The sequence below is a fragment of the Macaca fascicularis genome, chromosome 14 (genome assembly GCF_037993035.2).
Source record: "Macaca fascicularis isolate 582-1 chromosome 14, T2T-MFA8v1.1".
NCBI classification, from domain to species: domain Eukaryota; kingdom Metazoa; phylum Chordata; class Mammalia; order Primates; family Cercopithecidae; genus Macaca; species Macaca fascicularis.
Window position 1 is genome coordinate 57,954,797 of NC_088388.1, and position 16,369 is coordinate 57,971,165.

The following is a 16,369-nucleotide window of genomic DNA, read 5'->3' on the forward strand; positions in this document are numbered from 1 at the left end:
CCTCTGGACTGGGAAGAGAATGCTTGTATAGTCACCTTTCAATTAAAATAAGGACTTCTAGGTCGTCCTGCCTTAGGGCATCCCAATTATCAGCTCCCCTTCCTCCTTTCTAGTGAATGAAAGAGAAGAAAATGCATTAGGGGTTCTTAACTGAAAACATGGAGATTAACACACACCCCTTGGATGTTACAGCCAGCAGTTAGATTCAGTAGCTAAGGGACTCCCTTCCTGCATGGGAGCTGTATTAGGCACTGTGGCTTTAACTAAATCTATGTTCCTCACGCTGTAGAAGCTTTAATCAATTCTCATAATACTCAATATCTTTCTGCAAGCAGAGTCACTTTTTATGAGATCTTGCTGTTGACTTCTCATAGTATTATTTCTCATTTCAATAATCATAATTCAGCAATTGCCATCTCTTATTCAATGACGAGACACCTCATAACTGATTAAATCTAACTGACCAGCTACTAAAACCTAGAGCTGATTTACAGGAAACACCTACACCAAATGCAGAATTTTCATAGTTTACTGATGGATCATATATGTCAGTTAATGAAGGAAACTATCTTGCTGGATGTACTATTATCACCCTTCTTAAGCAATTGAAGCAGCCGTGTTGTCAGTGGCTACTTCAGCCCAGCAAGCAGAACTTTATCCCCTAACTGGGGCTTGTATCCTGGTGAAAGGTAAACCTGAAAATCTTCACAGAGCCAGCTGTTATGCCTTGGGGTTGTTTAAGATTTTGGTTGCTTCAGATGCAAAGAGGATTTCTAACTTCTGAAGGGAATCAAATTAAAAATGGAGCTTTTGTCAAAAATTTATTAAATTCAACTCAACTTCTCTTTGCCTTGGCCATAATCACAATTCTTGGGCACTGAAAATTGGAATCTCTTGAGGATAAAGGAAACAACTTGGCTGCTCACGCACCACAAAATGGCTATGTTGAGTTCCACTAAGACTGAAAACCTTATTTATAGTGAATATTAATTATTTCCCCCAAAAGAATGTAAATAATGTTGTTAAAGTGGCTCAGTCTCAAGCCCCACATAAATAACATTATTTTGGGATTAAAAACAATTGCATTTTTTTTGCCCAACAAATTTATGATATGGTCCAATGTTAAACCAGTATGATGAGAATCTATAAAAAATTCCTACCTGAAATGACACATCAGATGACTTACTGAACAACTGATAGACTTACAAGTTTTATGAAACTGTATTGGTGGGGAAACGTTTTAGGATCGCCAAAGAGGTACAACTGACTTGTACTGCTTTGCCAAAATTCAATCCAGGAAAACAGTTCAGAGTTCCAGTCATTTTGACCTGCCTAATTGACCTTTTTTTCTTTGGAAAATGGATTTCATTCAGTTACTTCCTTCTCAAGGTTATAAATATGTTCTCAGTATAATTTGTATGTTTTCTCACTGGGTAGAGACATTTCCTTGCCAACCTGCCACTACCTCAGCTGTTACAAAACAGTTATTAGAAAAGATTATTCCTACATGGGGTATACTATTAGAGTTACATAGTGACTGAGAATCTCACTTCATTGGCCATATTACAAAACAAATTTGCAAAGTTTGGCCCATATTACAATACTTGCATTGGGTTTACCGTCCACAATCTTTCAGACTGGTGGAAAGAGCAAATGACATTATCAAAACTTAGCTGTCAAAATTTGTGGAAACATTAAAATTTCTCTGGCCAAAGGCACTTTATCTAGTCCTATTGAATCTAAGGTCTGCACCTTTTATAAAACATAAGTTGTCACCTTTTGAAATTATCACTGGATGATTGATGCATTTAGCCCTCTTTCCTTTGTTATTCAATTGACTAAAGGAGACATTCTCCAATATTACAAAGGAATAATTAAGGCTATAGACAAAAAATCATATGCTGGTAGACAATCTTCCTACATTGTGCTTCTGGGATATGAAAATACCAAACATCACAACCTTTAGTCTAGTGATTTTGTCTGTTGGAAGAGACATTTACAAAACAATTTCCCTCAATCTTGGTGGCAAGGTTCATATCAGGTACTCCTTCCCAATCCACATCCTGCCAAACTGAAAGATGTTGGCGCTTAGATTCATGTTTCTCATTTAAAGGATTCTCTTACCTCCTGCTGTAATTCAGAAACAATCAAAGACTTGAGGCTAAAAATGACCCAGAAGTGAAGCATATGTCAGCTGAAGTTGACTGATCATCCAAGAACACCCCGACTAGACTTGTATATGACTAAGATCCCTGAAATATTGAGCCACTTATATGTTGCCTTCTCTATATTCTGGTTTTCACCTTCTACTCTCTTGCGCAACAGAGTTACCTCATGGCCAAGCCGAGGGTGTTTTCACTGTCGCCAATACCTACTATTATACTTGAATAAATGCTTCTAACAAAGTAGAGACTGAGTAGGTAAAATCTATGAACATGTTAATTAGCTAAATGGAAAACCCACCATTAAAATGTTTGGCTTTTTGATCTGTATAGCTGACTACCCTTTATAGTCAAAATCTGGCTAAAATTCCATCCAAAATACTTGTCACTTAGAAGCTCAGCGTGGTCTATCAAGCCTATGATTCAGAAAAGACATCTTATTTGATAACTTTTTTTTTGGACCAAACCTTGCTTGAGAACTCTCTTCTCAAAATCTCTTTGTGACTCAAATGTGGCCCAATATAGCCTTGTGTATATATGGCCCAATATATACACTTCTTAGAACTTGTAACTCCCAATAAGAAACACGAATCCCTTGGTCACATTCATCTCAGCAATGAGGGACAAAATAAGACTTGCCAATTGCATTTTTATGGTTCCTTTAAATGCCCTGGCTATTCCTAGAGGGGGTTTTTTGTTTGTTTTTTTGGTTTTGATCTTCTTTTTGTTTTTCTTTCTTCTTCTTACATTTTTTTCATTTGAGTCTTAGCTCCCATTTAAGTTATGCTACTGACCTTGTATGGTCTGTAAGCTTGCCCAGAAATAAGACCACTGCTTTGAACTACCACAAAAGTATAAATGAATATTTTAATGCCACCATCTTTCCTGTTGCCTGTGGAGTCTCTGCTGAAATGAATCAGGATTCGAGCTCTAGGATGAGACAGAAAATGAAAGCATGTTGTTTGCCAGGACACTGTGGGTTTATATGGATGTGTAACAAGTTGATTTGGAACACTGGACTCTCATTCTGTTCTTCTGGTTTTGTTTTTTTGTTTTGTTTTTTTCTTTTGTAAAGGCAATGAGCTAGTCCCAGAAAGGATCCTTCAGTTACATACAATTTGTTTAATGAAATGTCATGGCTCTGTTCATATCTTTGTCTTGTTCTTCCGATTGGTATATACAAGTTTCAGAGCTCTTGTATTTGGAAGGCTGGAAGGGCCCAGACTTTGGAATAGTGTCTTGGTTTCACTGTTTTTGTTTTGATTTTTTTTTTGTTTGTTTTGATTTTTTTTTTTTTTAAACTAAAGCTATATAAAGCTTGTGGATTAAACAGAATAAATTTCTAAATTAAAAAAAAAAAAGACTTGCCAATTGATCTGCAATGCTTTCTGAAGAAAGTTCTTGATCAAAAGGGGGAAATGTGAAAAAAAGGAAGTTATTAAGGCTAAAGCTTTAAAGTGGAGTCAGGAAATTGCAAGAGGGTTACACTCAACGGCTGTTAAAGGTCAAACAACAAGATGTTTCAATAGCGTTGGATAACAACTGAATTCAGTATCTATTAATGTTAGCTTTCAACAACTCAGCTGGGAGTATCCCAATTAACTAACCAATCAGAATGGGTTTGCTATTTAGGATTCGCCCAGCCAATGAGCTGTCTCCAGAAACATCTTTGTTTTTGGTGGAAATCACCTTTAAAAAACTTTTCTAGCCGCATATTATATGATTAAATGTACATGAAATGTTGAGAATAGCAATTGCTAATGTATTTTCTGTTTCTATGGACTTGTCTATTCTGGACATTTCATATATATATGTAGTCATATAATATATGACCTTTTATCTCTGTTTTCTTTCACTCAGCATAATATTTTCAAGGTTCATGCATGTGTAGCATGTGTCAATACTTCATTCTGTTTTATGCCTGAGTAATTGTCTACTATATAGATATAGTACATTTTAAAATATATTTGTAAGTTGAACATTTAAGTTGTTTCCATTTTTTGGCTATTATGAATAATGCTGCTATGAATGTTTGTGCACAATTTTTGTGTGTGTGAACATGTATTTTTAGTTTTTTTTGGTATAATTCTATGGGTGAACCTCCTGGATCATATGTTAACTGTATGTTTAACTTTTTGAAGAATTGTCAAACTCTTTTCTAAAGTAACTACTTCAGCTATGCCTCATAAATTTTGACAGCTATATTTTAATTTTAATTTATTTAAAATTATTTTCTAATTTCTCTTTGATTTCTTCTTTGACCTATTGGTTATTTATGGGTGTGTTATGTACCACATATTTGTGAAACTCCAGATTTTTTTGTTATTGGTTTCTAATAGTATTCCATTGTGGTTATAGAACGTATCTTGTAATTTCTATCCTTTTAAATTTACTGAGGTTTCTTTTTTGGTACAGCATATGGTCTTTCTTGGAGAATATTTTATGTGCACTTGAGGATAATCCTTTTACTTTTAATCTATTTGAATTTTTGAATTTAAAGTGTATATCCTGTATATACACTGATATTTCTATATTATTATAGAATAATATATTTATTATATAAAGAACCATTATAACAGAATAATAAAGGCAAATAACACAATTTAAAAGTGGACAAAGGATTTGAATAGTAATTTCTTTGAAGAAAGTATGCAAATGACCATTGGTCATTTGAAAAGCACATGAAAAGATACTAAACATTGTTAAACATTAAGGAAATGCAAATCAAAACCACACTTAAAAGAGTTCCACTTCCGTGACAGCATGGTGAGCTCCGAAGTCCCACCTTAAAGAACTAAAAATATATGTTCACACAAAAACTTGTATACAAACATTCATAGCAGCATCATTCATAATAGCCAAAAATGGAAACAATCCAAATGCTCAACTTATAGATATATAAAGAAAATGTAGTGTATCTATATAGTAGACAATTATTCAGGCATAAAATGGAATGAAGTACTGACACATGCTACAACATGGATGAACTTTGAAAACATTTGTATCCTGTATATACATTTAAAGTGTATATCCTGTAGATAGCATAGAGTTAGATCTTGTGTGTGTGTGTTTTTAAAATGCAGTCTGTGATTCCTGCCTTTTGACTGGATTGTTGGATACATTCACATTTAATGTTATTATTGATATAGTTGGATTTATCTCTGCCATTTTAGTTTTCGTGTCCTGTATGTCTTGCATGCTTTTGTTTCTCAATTTCTTCTTTATTGCCTTATTTGTTAGGGCAAGAGTGATCAGGGCCCCATAATTCAGAATGATACTATGCCTAAGGTAGATCCTCCATCCCGAAGGTGGGGGCTTGGTGGAAGAAGTGAGCCCTGACCTCTCACCTGGAGCTGACTTCTCACCTGAAACTTAGCTTCAGAAAGCAGTAACTAGGCATAGGAGAAGAAATGCTGAAATCCCCCCTCTTCTAGGAAGTTAGCCCTCCAACTGGAAGCTGGGAGGAAAGAGAGCCCTGTGTTCTTGACCTCTTCAGTTTGGAGTAGAGTTTGTCTCTTGATGAACTTGGATAGGGGAGGGAGGGAGCAGGTCTTGTTTTGAATACCACAGAATCTTACTGTTCTTATTAAGTTTTAGTAGATTTTCCAGAATAAAAATTTTTAAAAATTTTGTTGTATACCCTTAGAAGCATTTCCAGAGACTAAATCATTGTGTTTTCAAATACAACTTTCACCTGTTTTGCTGGGGGGTTGGACTTTGGAGCTCACCATGCTGTCACACAGGAAGTAGAACTCTTTTCATTGTGGTTTTCATTTTCATTTCCTTGATATTTAATGATGTTTAGTATCTTTTCATGTGCTTTTCAAAGGACCAATGGTCATTTGCATACTTTCTTCAGAGAAATGTCTATTCAAATCCTTTGCCCATTTTCAAATTGTGTTATTTGTCTTTATTATTCTGTTGTAATGGTTCTTTATATATTCTAGATACTAGGCTCATCAGATATATGATTTGTAAATATTTTCTCCCTTTCATTGGGTTGTATTTTCATTTTCTTGATAGTGTCCTTCAAACCACAAAAGTTTTTAGTTTTGATGCATTCCTGTGTATATATTTGATTGTTTGTGCTTTAGGTATTATAGCTAAAAACATGTTGTCTAATGCAAGATCACAAAGATTTACACCTATGCTTTCTTTTAAGATTTTATAGTGTTAGCTCTTACATTCAGATCTTTGATCCATTTTGAATTAATATTTGTATATAGTGTGAGGTAGAAGTCCAAGTTCATTCTTTTGCACATGGATATTCAGTTATCTCAGCATCATTTGTTAAAATGTTTTAAAATTTCAATGGAAATTATTTAAATATATAAGAGAAATAGATGATAATCATATTTGTAATATTGAATTTTCTCATGTGAAACATTTCTATTTATTCAGATACTTATATTTGTGTGTAAAGTTTTATCATTTGTTTGCTTGCTTGTTTTAACATAAGTTTTGAATATTTCTTTTGATGCTGTATTTGTTGTTATCATTAATGGATCATTATGCATTATATTAAAATTTTCAAAAATTTTGTCTTTATCGAAGTCAAAATTGCACATTTTAAGATTAATTTAATTTTAAAAGTTAAAAATTAGTGTACTCAGTCTCCCTTCTCCCTTTTAACTTTTCTCCTACCCCACAGTTGGCCATTTTAAATTATTTTTTAGCTGAACAGTTTATTTATCATTATATCTTTAAAAATCAAGCTTGCATTATTTCTTATTTTTTTTGGTTTAAGCACTATCCATTGACTTCCTGTTATAAAAGATGAGTATGTTCCTCTCTTTCCTCTCTCTCTCCCACTCTACACAGCTAATTTCTTGTTATTTCACTCCTGATATTACTACTTTTTAATATAGATTAGATCAATATTTAGTTTTAAATTATCATGACTATGTATATAATTCAAAACTGAGATATGTAGTAAATAATGACTTTTTTTAAACCTGAGCCAACTTTACTAAATAACTTTCTATGTTTTCTGTAGTTAACTAGGAAACTATACTGCTAATTCAATCTCCAAATTCTTCTCCTCTGGTTGTTTAAAAATTCTCTCAGTATGTTCATTCATATCAGATATTCTATGAATTTCATCATTTTAGAGAGTCCCTGGTGTTTTCTCACTGGTGTTTCCTAACGTGCTTCCATGCCTATTTGAAGCATATCTATTATCTTGGAGTCTTCTTCACTTTTATCTTGGGAGTGTCTCTGGTATTTAATGTCCTTATTGATTCAGTCTCCTATTTTGATGAAGCACGTTTTCAAGTTGTTTCCTGAGAAAGGGTGTGTGGGAGGTAAACATTTTCATATCTTGTTCATCTAAAAAGCTCTGCATTCTACCCTGGCCCTTGGATAGTTATAGAATTCTAAGTTGGAAATCACTTTTTAAAACAGCATTTGGAATTCTTGTTCCATTGTCTTTTAGCTTCCCATATTGCTGTTGAAAGTCTTAAAGCCATTCTCATTGCTAATAAAGCTTGTGGTATTTATTTTCCCCTCTCTGGAATCCAGCAAAATCCATTTTCTGCCTCCTTTGTCAGAAGTTTCACAATGGTAAGCCTTGATATGCATTTGTTTTTAGACTGTCTGTTGGGCATTTACATAACCTTTAGTATCATATCCTTTGTATACTTCAGAGAGAGATATTGAGAATGGATTTTGGGTTTGGTGTGAGAGAAGATGGATCATAGTTTAAATGTACTGCCTTTTTATCTTTTATAGCTGGGAGGCAGCAGCTAAGATCTTAGATTGATAAATCAGGAAAATAGTGGTATAATAAATGGAGTTTTTGTGGTGGCCAATAGAAATTTTAAAGGGAGATAATGCTTTTCAATTTTCTACTCGGCTGTACTTTTGGAAATTTTAAAGCCATATTCATGTTTTGCTTTTAGAATTAAAATAAACAATATATAAAAATAAAAGTGTATGTGCTCTGTGATATAGCAATTCTACTTTTAGCAGTCTTATTCCAGAAGCATTCATTATCCTACTGTTTATTGTGGCAATATTTGTAACAAAAAATGTTAATCAATAGGCAAATGATTAAATAAATTGTGGTACTTCTGTGCTATATTCTATGTTCTGTGTAGTTGGAATTATCTTAGTCCCTCTCCCTACCTTCCTGCTTTGGCTCAAGAAACAGAAATATTCACGCTTTAAGAAGTATGGGATAATGGTTTCCACACTTCTCTTCATCTCACAGTGACATGTGAAGATATGAAAAGAGTGATGACTTATCTGATTGGTGAGTTCAGAAGACACTGGACTAGTCATTTATTTATTCTCTCTTAGAACTAAATAATGTATTCTGTGTCCTCTGTAGTAAGCCCTAAAGGGGAAGCCTTTGCACTGTCAAAAGACCTGCTAGGTCATAGACCTGGCTGACTGTGTAAATCCAGCTGGGCTTCTCTAATTCAGCTTCATAAAGAGTTCAGATTTAAATTTAAGTGAAAAAAGCAAGGCAGAGAAATATATATACATATAATATGTGTGTATATATGTGTTATTTGTATATGTATATATATCATATTTATAGATCATAGTAGATCTCAAATATTGAAGAAGGATAATATTTGCATATCCTATATGTGAAATGCAGAAGAGTTTCAGAAATATGCATATCAAATTGTGAACTCTTGTTTCTTTGAAGTAAGTAATAGTAGGGAGGAGTAAGAGGGATTTTTACTTTTTACCTCAGTGTATTGTTAAAATATTTTAGTTTCTATAACCATGAATTTATTGATGTAATTTTAAAAGTTTGAGGAACAAAAATACCCTAAGAGAATATATGAATATTTTCATGCATACTGGTTAAATAGTGGTTATCTCCAGAAAGTGAGTTGTGGAAATCTATATCATTTATTTGTTTAATATTTTAAAACAATAACCTTGTATTACTTGCTATGATTCATAAAATAAGATAATACTAGTTTTTCGTCATAGGCAATAGCTAGCCTCTCCTGAATCATGCTACTTGATGGCTGTGATCATGGTCATAGCCGTTCTTTTTTTCTTACATTTTGAGAATGCTTTTAGCGCTTCAAGTCTAAAATTAACATGTTTTCTCTTTTTTCTTCCTTAGTAGAATTAATTATATTAACATCGTTTCTATTCATATCTGACCCTCTGAAATAAACCTTACCTGGTCAGGGTGTGGACTGTTTAATACATAATGTATTGAATTCAAATGGCACATGTTGGGCTTAGAACTTTGGGCTCTATCTTCACAACTGATATTGGGTTATTGTGTGTGTGTGTGTGTGTGTGTGTGTGTGTGTGTGTGTGTGTTTCTGGCTGTGACATCAAGGTTATTGTAGTTTCAAAAGAAGAATTTGGAAATCATGTAAATAAAACTTCCATGTCTCTCACACTTCTGCTATTTTGAATAGTGATTATGCATAGTGCAAGTGCTAAGTACTGTGTTCTTATATACTTGTTAAAGTTTCAGTAGCTGCTGTACAGCTTTTTTCTTATTTCTAACATTGTGTCTTTAAATTTTTGCATTTTTCTTAATTAGATTTTTTGGAGACTTTCCTGATTAATGAGTTTTAAAATAGAAGGCCCAGCCTTTAGAATTATTTGTGTATCCTATTATATTCCTGTTTTTCTAACTAGTTTTCTTCTTCTTATCATAACTTCTTATTTTGACTTTTATATATTTTGTTCTTCTTGCTTTCTGAGTTGAATGTGCAGTTTGTTTTTCATTTCCTAGGTTTCATAATAAATATGCATAATAAAATAGCATTAATAATTATACAGTTTTTCTGAGGACAGCTCTGATTGGAGAGGGCCCTTATTTCCATACTTATCTCCGTGATGCTTTGACTTAATCCTAGTAGGGCACAGGAATGGAGTGCAAGTTTCAGATACAACTTGTGTGACTTTTATGCTCCTGGAATAATTATTGTTAAGTATTGCTTTTTTCCTTTTATTCATATTGGAAATCTATGTGGCATTTTTATTTTAAAAATAGGGTTTTTCTGCTTAAAAAGGCCTAACACTGTTGACCCTGTTTATATTTGCTCTATTTAACTTTATTTTCTTCATACTGCATTGACGTTCTCTGAGAATATGAGTTACATAAATTCTATCATTTCTGTCTGCTTTTGTCTGGAGCACTCCAAATGCATGGCGGCTACCATCACTATTACTGCACCCCTTCCTAGCCTCACTTCTTGCTCAGTTCTGTTCAAGAGGATTTCAAAGGAAGTCAGAAATAAGAATAATATTTAGCATGACTCACAAAGAAGTGCTGCAGAAATAGAGGTGGATGGACACATTCCGTATTTTTGTTGGTACAGGCACTAGGTAAGACTAATTATTGAAGATGCAGAAATATGAATACTAAATTTTATGATAAGAAAATAAAAAAACAGACTAGAAACTGCATACATTTTATTTACAAAAATCCAAAACATTGCTGAATGAAACAATACATGAAAGAATAAAAGAAAAAAATCTTGGGAGATGATAGATGAAATGAAATGACTGGTTGACTAAAACAGAGAAAGAATAAAATCAATCTTAAAAAAATCAAAATTAGAATTAATTTAATTATGTGAAAGTGAAACATGGGTATTGCATATTATTGAATTGGTGCTAGATTCACAAAGTTGAGAGACTCTTCCACAATGCAGAAAGTAATAATGAGCTAAAAATGATGAGAGAAAGAGAGATGATGAAAAATAAGGAGTACAGAGTCTGAAGATCCAACATACAGACAATAGGTATCTCTGAGGAAGCATTTATCTTCTATGAATCAGAAGCCATAATAAATTAAACAAAATTTCATAAACTGAAAAAATATGATTCTGCAGAATGAGAATAGTCCCTGTATTTCAGGCAAAAATAATAATGAGAAGAGACCAACACGGAGACTGATTGGTGAAGTTTTTGAATTTCACAAGGGACAAAAATCAAATAGTTTCAAGAAGTCTTAAGAACTTTGTGGAAAATGTTTACGAGACAGGAATTTATGTGATAAGAGAATAGACATATTCTCACTTATATAGAGCCTCTGAAAATGAACTATTTATGCACATTTCATTGAAAGTTATTCAAAGACATAATTATTTTGACAAGAAATGAATCAAATATTCTGAAACACAATAGATGGGCCAAAAGGTCCTGTGGCTCATCCAACTGCTGGACCAACGTTTTCCACCTCCATTGGTTCTCTTCTCTAAACACCTTTGTGGGAAACCACACTGGACCCAGAATGGGAGAGAGGCTCACGTGATAAGAGTATTTGCAGATGGTTTGTTCTTTTTTGAATAAATTGTCCTTTGACCTAAATTGTCATAGAGGTTCTCAAGAGAGTAATAAATGTGGGAGCAAAATTGAAAACTGGAGTGAATGTTCTTGAAAAATTTTTTTTTTTAGAAGGAAAGAACATAATAATTAGGGAGAATCAATGATACAAATAGATAAGATTAATAAACGTTTCTTGAGCTAATGAAAACTTCATATCTTCAGATTAGAAAGGCTCATTGAATGTCAGACAAAAGCAGAATTAAAGAAAAGATTTAGAAAAAAGGATTGACTCAAGAAAGTGAAAGACGTGGTAGAAAGAAAAGGTAATAAATAATAACGCTTCTAAAACAATTGTTTAAATAATTCCTGTTCATATGATTTTGAAATAATATATAGGTTCATAAGTGATTTTTGTTGCTGTTGTTGAGACGGAGCCTCCCTCCATCACCTAGGCTGGAGTGCAGTGGTGCCATCTTGGCTCACTGCAACCTCCGCCTCCCGGGTTCAAATGATTCTTCTGCCTCAGCCTCCTGAGTAACTTGGACTATAGGTGCGCACCACAACACCCTGCTGAGTTTTGTATTTTTAGTAGAGATGGGGTTTCACCTCATTAGCTAGGCTGGTCTTGAACTCCTGACTTCAGGTGATCCACCCACCTAGGCCTCCCAAACTGCTGGGATTACAGACGTGAGTAACCACGCCCGGCCCATACATGATTTTTAAGAGAAGATGCATTGTTTAAAAAAATTGTGATATCAGTCTAAAATATTCAGATCATCGGGACTTGGGGTTGTAGGGAGATAAGTGAGGAGCCAAACATGTGATAAACTGTTTCTTTTATAGGGCGTATGTAAAAATCAGGATGTATTCTGGAAAGTGATTCAAATTCAAATACAATATTTAAAATCACAGGTTGGCGAAGTGGCTTACGCCTGTAATCCCAGCATTTTGGAGGCTGAGGCAGGAGGATTGCTTGAACCCAGAAGTTCAAGACCAGGCAGGGCAACATAGTGAGACCCTATCTCTACAAAAATTTTAAAAATTGGCCAGAAGTGGTGGTGTATGTCTGTGGTCCCAGCTACTCAGGAGGCTGAGGTGGGAGGATCACTTGAACCTGTGAGGTTGAGTCTATAGTGAGCCATGATTATACAACTGTACTCTAGCCTGGGTGACACAGTGAGACCCTTTCTCAAAAAAAAAAAAAAATCAGAGATAACCAGTAACTAGCAAGTAAAATATGGAGGAAAGATAATCACTAGTGCAAAGTTAGAAAAATGAAAAAGCAAAAAAGTGTGAAATTAGGAAAATGAAAACATACTAACAGAAAAATATGGTAAAGTTTGACCAAATGCCATATTTATAAAAATAAATGTGAATAATTTAGATTTGAATTAAAAGATAAATATTCTCAAATTGCATCAAAAGTAAAATTTGAATATAAACTGTTTACAAGGGACCCAACTAAAGCGAAATAACTGATAATTTTTAGCAATAAAGTGATGCCAAAGTATACCATGTAAGTAATTCTTAAATTTTTTTTAAAACCCGACTGGGCGCCCTGGCTGACGCCTGTAATCCCAGCACTTTGGGAGGATGAGGCAGGCTGGTCACGAGGTCAGGAGATCGAGTCTATCCTGGCTAACACGGTGAAACCCCATCTCTACTAAAAATACAAATAATTAGCTGGGCGTGGTAGCAGGTGCCTGTAGCCCCAGCTATTCGGGAGGCTGAGGCAGGAGAATCCCTTGAAGCTGGGAGGCGGAGGTTGCAGTGAGCTATATTGTGCCACTGCACTCCAGCCTGCCAGCCTGGCGACAGAGCGAGACTCAGTCTCAAAAAAAAAAAAAAAAAAAAAAAAATTCCATGTCTCTCTATCCCATCATTATTGTTCATCCCATCATCTTGCTCCTGTATGACTGCTATGTGAGCCTAATTGTAATAATTCTTTTTGTCTTTAGTCTTATCTGTCTCTTGTTCACCTCCCACACTGGTCAGACTAACTTTTCTAAAATGTGTTTTTGTCTGTTTGAAAGTCTAGTAAATTCACATTGCTTTTAGGATAGAGTCCAAACTCCTTAATATGGTCAAGGCCTTACATCATCTGTCCTTTACAGCATCTATAGCATCATTTCCGGCCATTCCCTAGTTTGTACTTTCTAATTCAGCACCTTTTTCCTCGACTTTAGTTCTTCCAGTACACATTCTGTGTCATCTGGGCCCCTCAGCCTGCTGTTCCCTCTGCTTAGAAAACTCTTTCTACTGGTCTTGTAATTTCAGGCTGATGTTCCTTTTATGGCTAAGAAAAAATATGCAAATAAAACTATCTATTGAGAGTGAAAATAACCCATGAGTTACCTGGAGTTTACAGAGGCTAGAAAGACTAGAATGCAGTGTGGCCACAGTGCTCATGTTTTTCAAGAAGGTACCAGTGCTGTGACTTTTCTAATAATATCCTCATCATTTTCTCAGTAACAGGATTAGTATTAAATTGCAGAGGAAAGTTGTAAGAACCCATTTTCTCAAGTTATATAAAACTCAGACTTGATAAACTTCCCTCATTTATACCACTGTATGAACCTGGTAACAACACATTCAAGATAGCAAAAACATGCAAGTAAGTGGCTTCTAGCTTCAATATTGCAGATTTTAAAAAAATAGTTATTTTGAAATGATAATTTGTAGGTATTATATTTAATTTAAGGAAGTCTAAGAAATTAGACTTGAAATCATCAGAAGGAGTGTGTAATACATTGAACAGTTTAGTTCAACTCAACTTTTAAATCAATACTTTAAAATCAAATTTTATTCTAATGTGTTTGAATTCTGCAAAGTTTTTTTAAGGTATCAAAACTTGGAACATATTTTTTTATTTTACTTTAAGTCCTGGGATACATGTGCAGAATATGCAGGTTTGTTACATAGGTGTACATGTGCCATGGTGGTTTGCTGCACCCATCAACCCATCATCTAGGTTTTAAGCCCCACATGCATTAGGTATTTGTCCTAGTACTCTCCCTCTCCTTGCCCCCCAGTAGGCCCTGGTGTGTGATGATCCCTCCCTGTGTCCATGTGTTCTCATTGTTCAACTCCCATTTACGGGTGAGAACATGCGGTGTTTGGTTTTCTGTTCCTGTGTTAGTTTTCTGAGGATGATGGTTTCCAGTTTCATCCATGTCTCTGCAAAGGACATAAACTCATTCTTCACTGGTCATTAGAGAAATGCAGATCAAAACCACAATGAGATACCATCTCACACCAGTTAGAAGGGCAATCCTTAAAAAGTCAGGAAACAACAGATGCTGGTGAGGCTGTGGAGAAATAGGAACGCTTTTACACTGTTGGTGGGAGTGTAAATTAGTTCAACCATGTAGAAGACAGTGTGGCGATTCCTCAAGGATCTAGAACCAGAAATACCATTTGACCCAGCAATCCCATTACTGGGTATATACCCAAAGGATTATAAATCATGCTGCTATAAAGACACATTCACATGTATGTTTATTGTGGAACATTATTTTTTAAATGCTTTAAAGGCTCTTAAGTAAAATGTTTTTTCTTAGTGTGATGTTTGTTGTAAGGGCTTATTAATTGTTTGTTGCTCCTTTACTAATTAAGCAAAGGTTTGTAAGGTTTTAGAGGCAGTTCCTTTCTTTAATTTTTATTCCAGAATTTTAGCAATTGTTAGGTTCTCATCTATCACATCTCAAAAGTTAGTTTTCACTCTAAAACTGAGAGGTTCAAATAGGATTTAAATTGTTGAAAAACTTGTGTCTACTCTGGTGTTTTTTGCATTATGACAGTAATTTGATCCTGCAGCTTAAGAATATGGAGAATATGGAAGTGACAAGAATTATAGCGTTCAGACATCTCCTCTGATACAAATTATTTACCAGCTGGCCCAGGAAAGGTGAGCCACTGCTTGTCCTATGGAGCCTCAGGCATGTGTTCCTTGGAAGGGAATATGTAAAGCCTGAAGGAAATCTGCAGATGTGCTTTATTTAATTCCTTGTTATATTTATGTAACTAAGAACACTTTGGACAAAAGCAAGCTAGGCTTCTGGTTCAGATGGCAGAGTAAGTGTGAAAAGCTTTGCTGTGCATTGGTCCCTGTTGCAAACAGGCTGATGCCCAGGCCAGCCCTGTCAGCAATCCAAGCCCAGCTCTGGGCTTTTCCTTGGTGAGGACAGTGGGGAGCAGTGTAATCCCTGTGGGCATAGGGCCAATAGGCCACAGCCTACTGCGGTGCTCCAGAGAAGCAACTTGGAGCCTGAACCTAGCCCCATCATTTAGACATACACCATGAATCAGAGGGCATTTGTGCTATTATCAGCCCCCACTCCTATAACAGGTCAACCAGGTCACTATATTTCACATTCTTTTTTTTTTCTCTTAAAACATATTTAGTTCACAAATAAAAATTTGTCAAGGAGTACAATGTAATAACTTGATATAAGTATACACTGTGTAATAAAGTACAGTGAAAAACTTCAGTGAAGAAAGCTGTAAAACCTCTTATGGCCTCAGATCTTGCAGCATCTGCACCTGTTAATCCCCTGCCAATCTCCTTCCTAGGTCTGAATCTGGCCTCCACCATTTCCACACTATGTGATCCAGGATCCATCATTTAGTTTCTTTAAGCTCCACTTTACTCATCTGTGTTATGGTTAATCAGAACGGCTTTTGCTAAGTAATGATGAAGTGAGATATGCTCATGTATGCAAAGTGCTTAGAGCAGGGCCTAAAGGGTGGTAAGAGCACAATGAATGTTAAGCGCAGGGTTTTAGACCCTTTATAGAGGCCCAACTCAATATCCTGCGATGTTCTGAGCAGGTTCCTTAGTGTATTCTTTATGTCAGGTAAGTCCAAAACATGATAAGGGAACTAACTATGTCAGTGGCAAGTCCAGACAAGAGGGACAGAGATTTGTGAATTCCTAGGCACCAGCT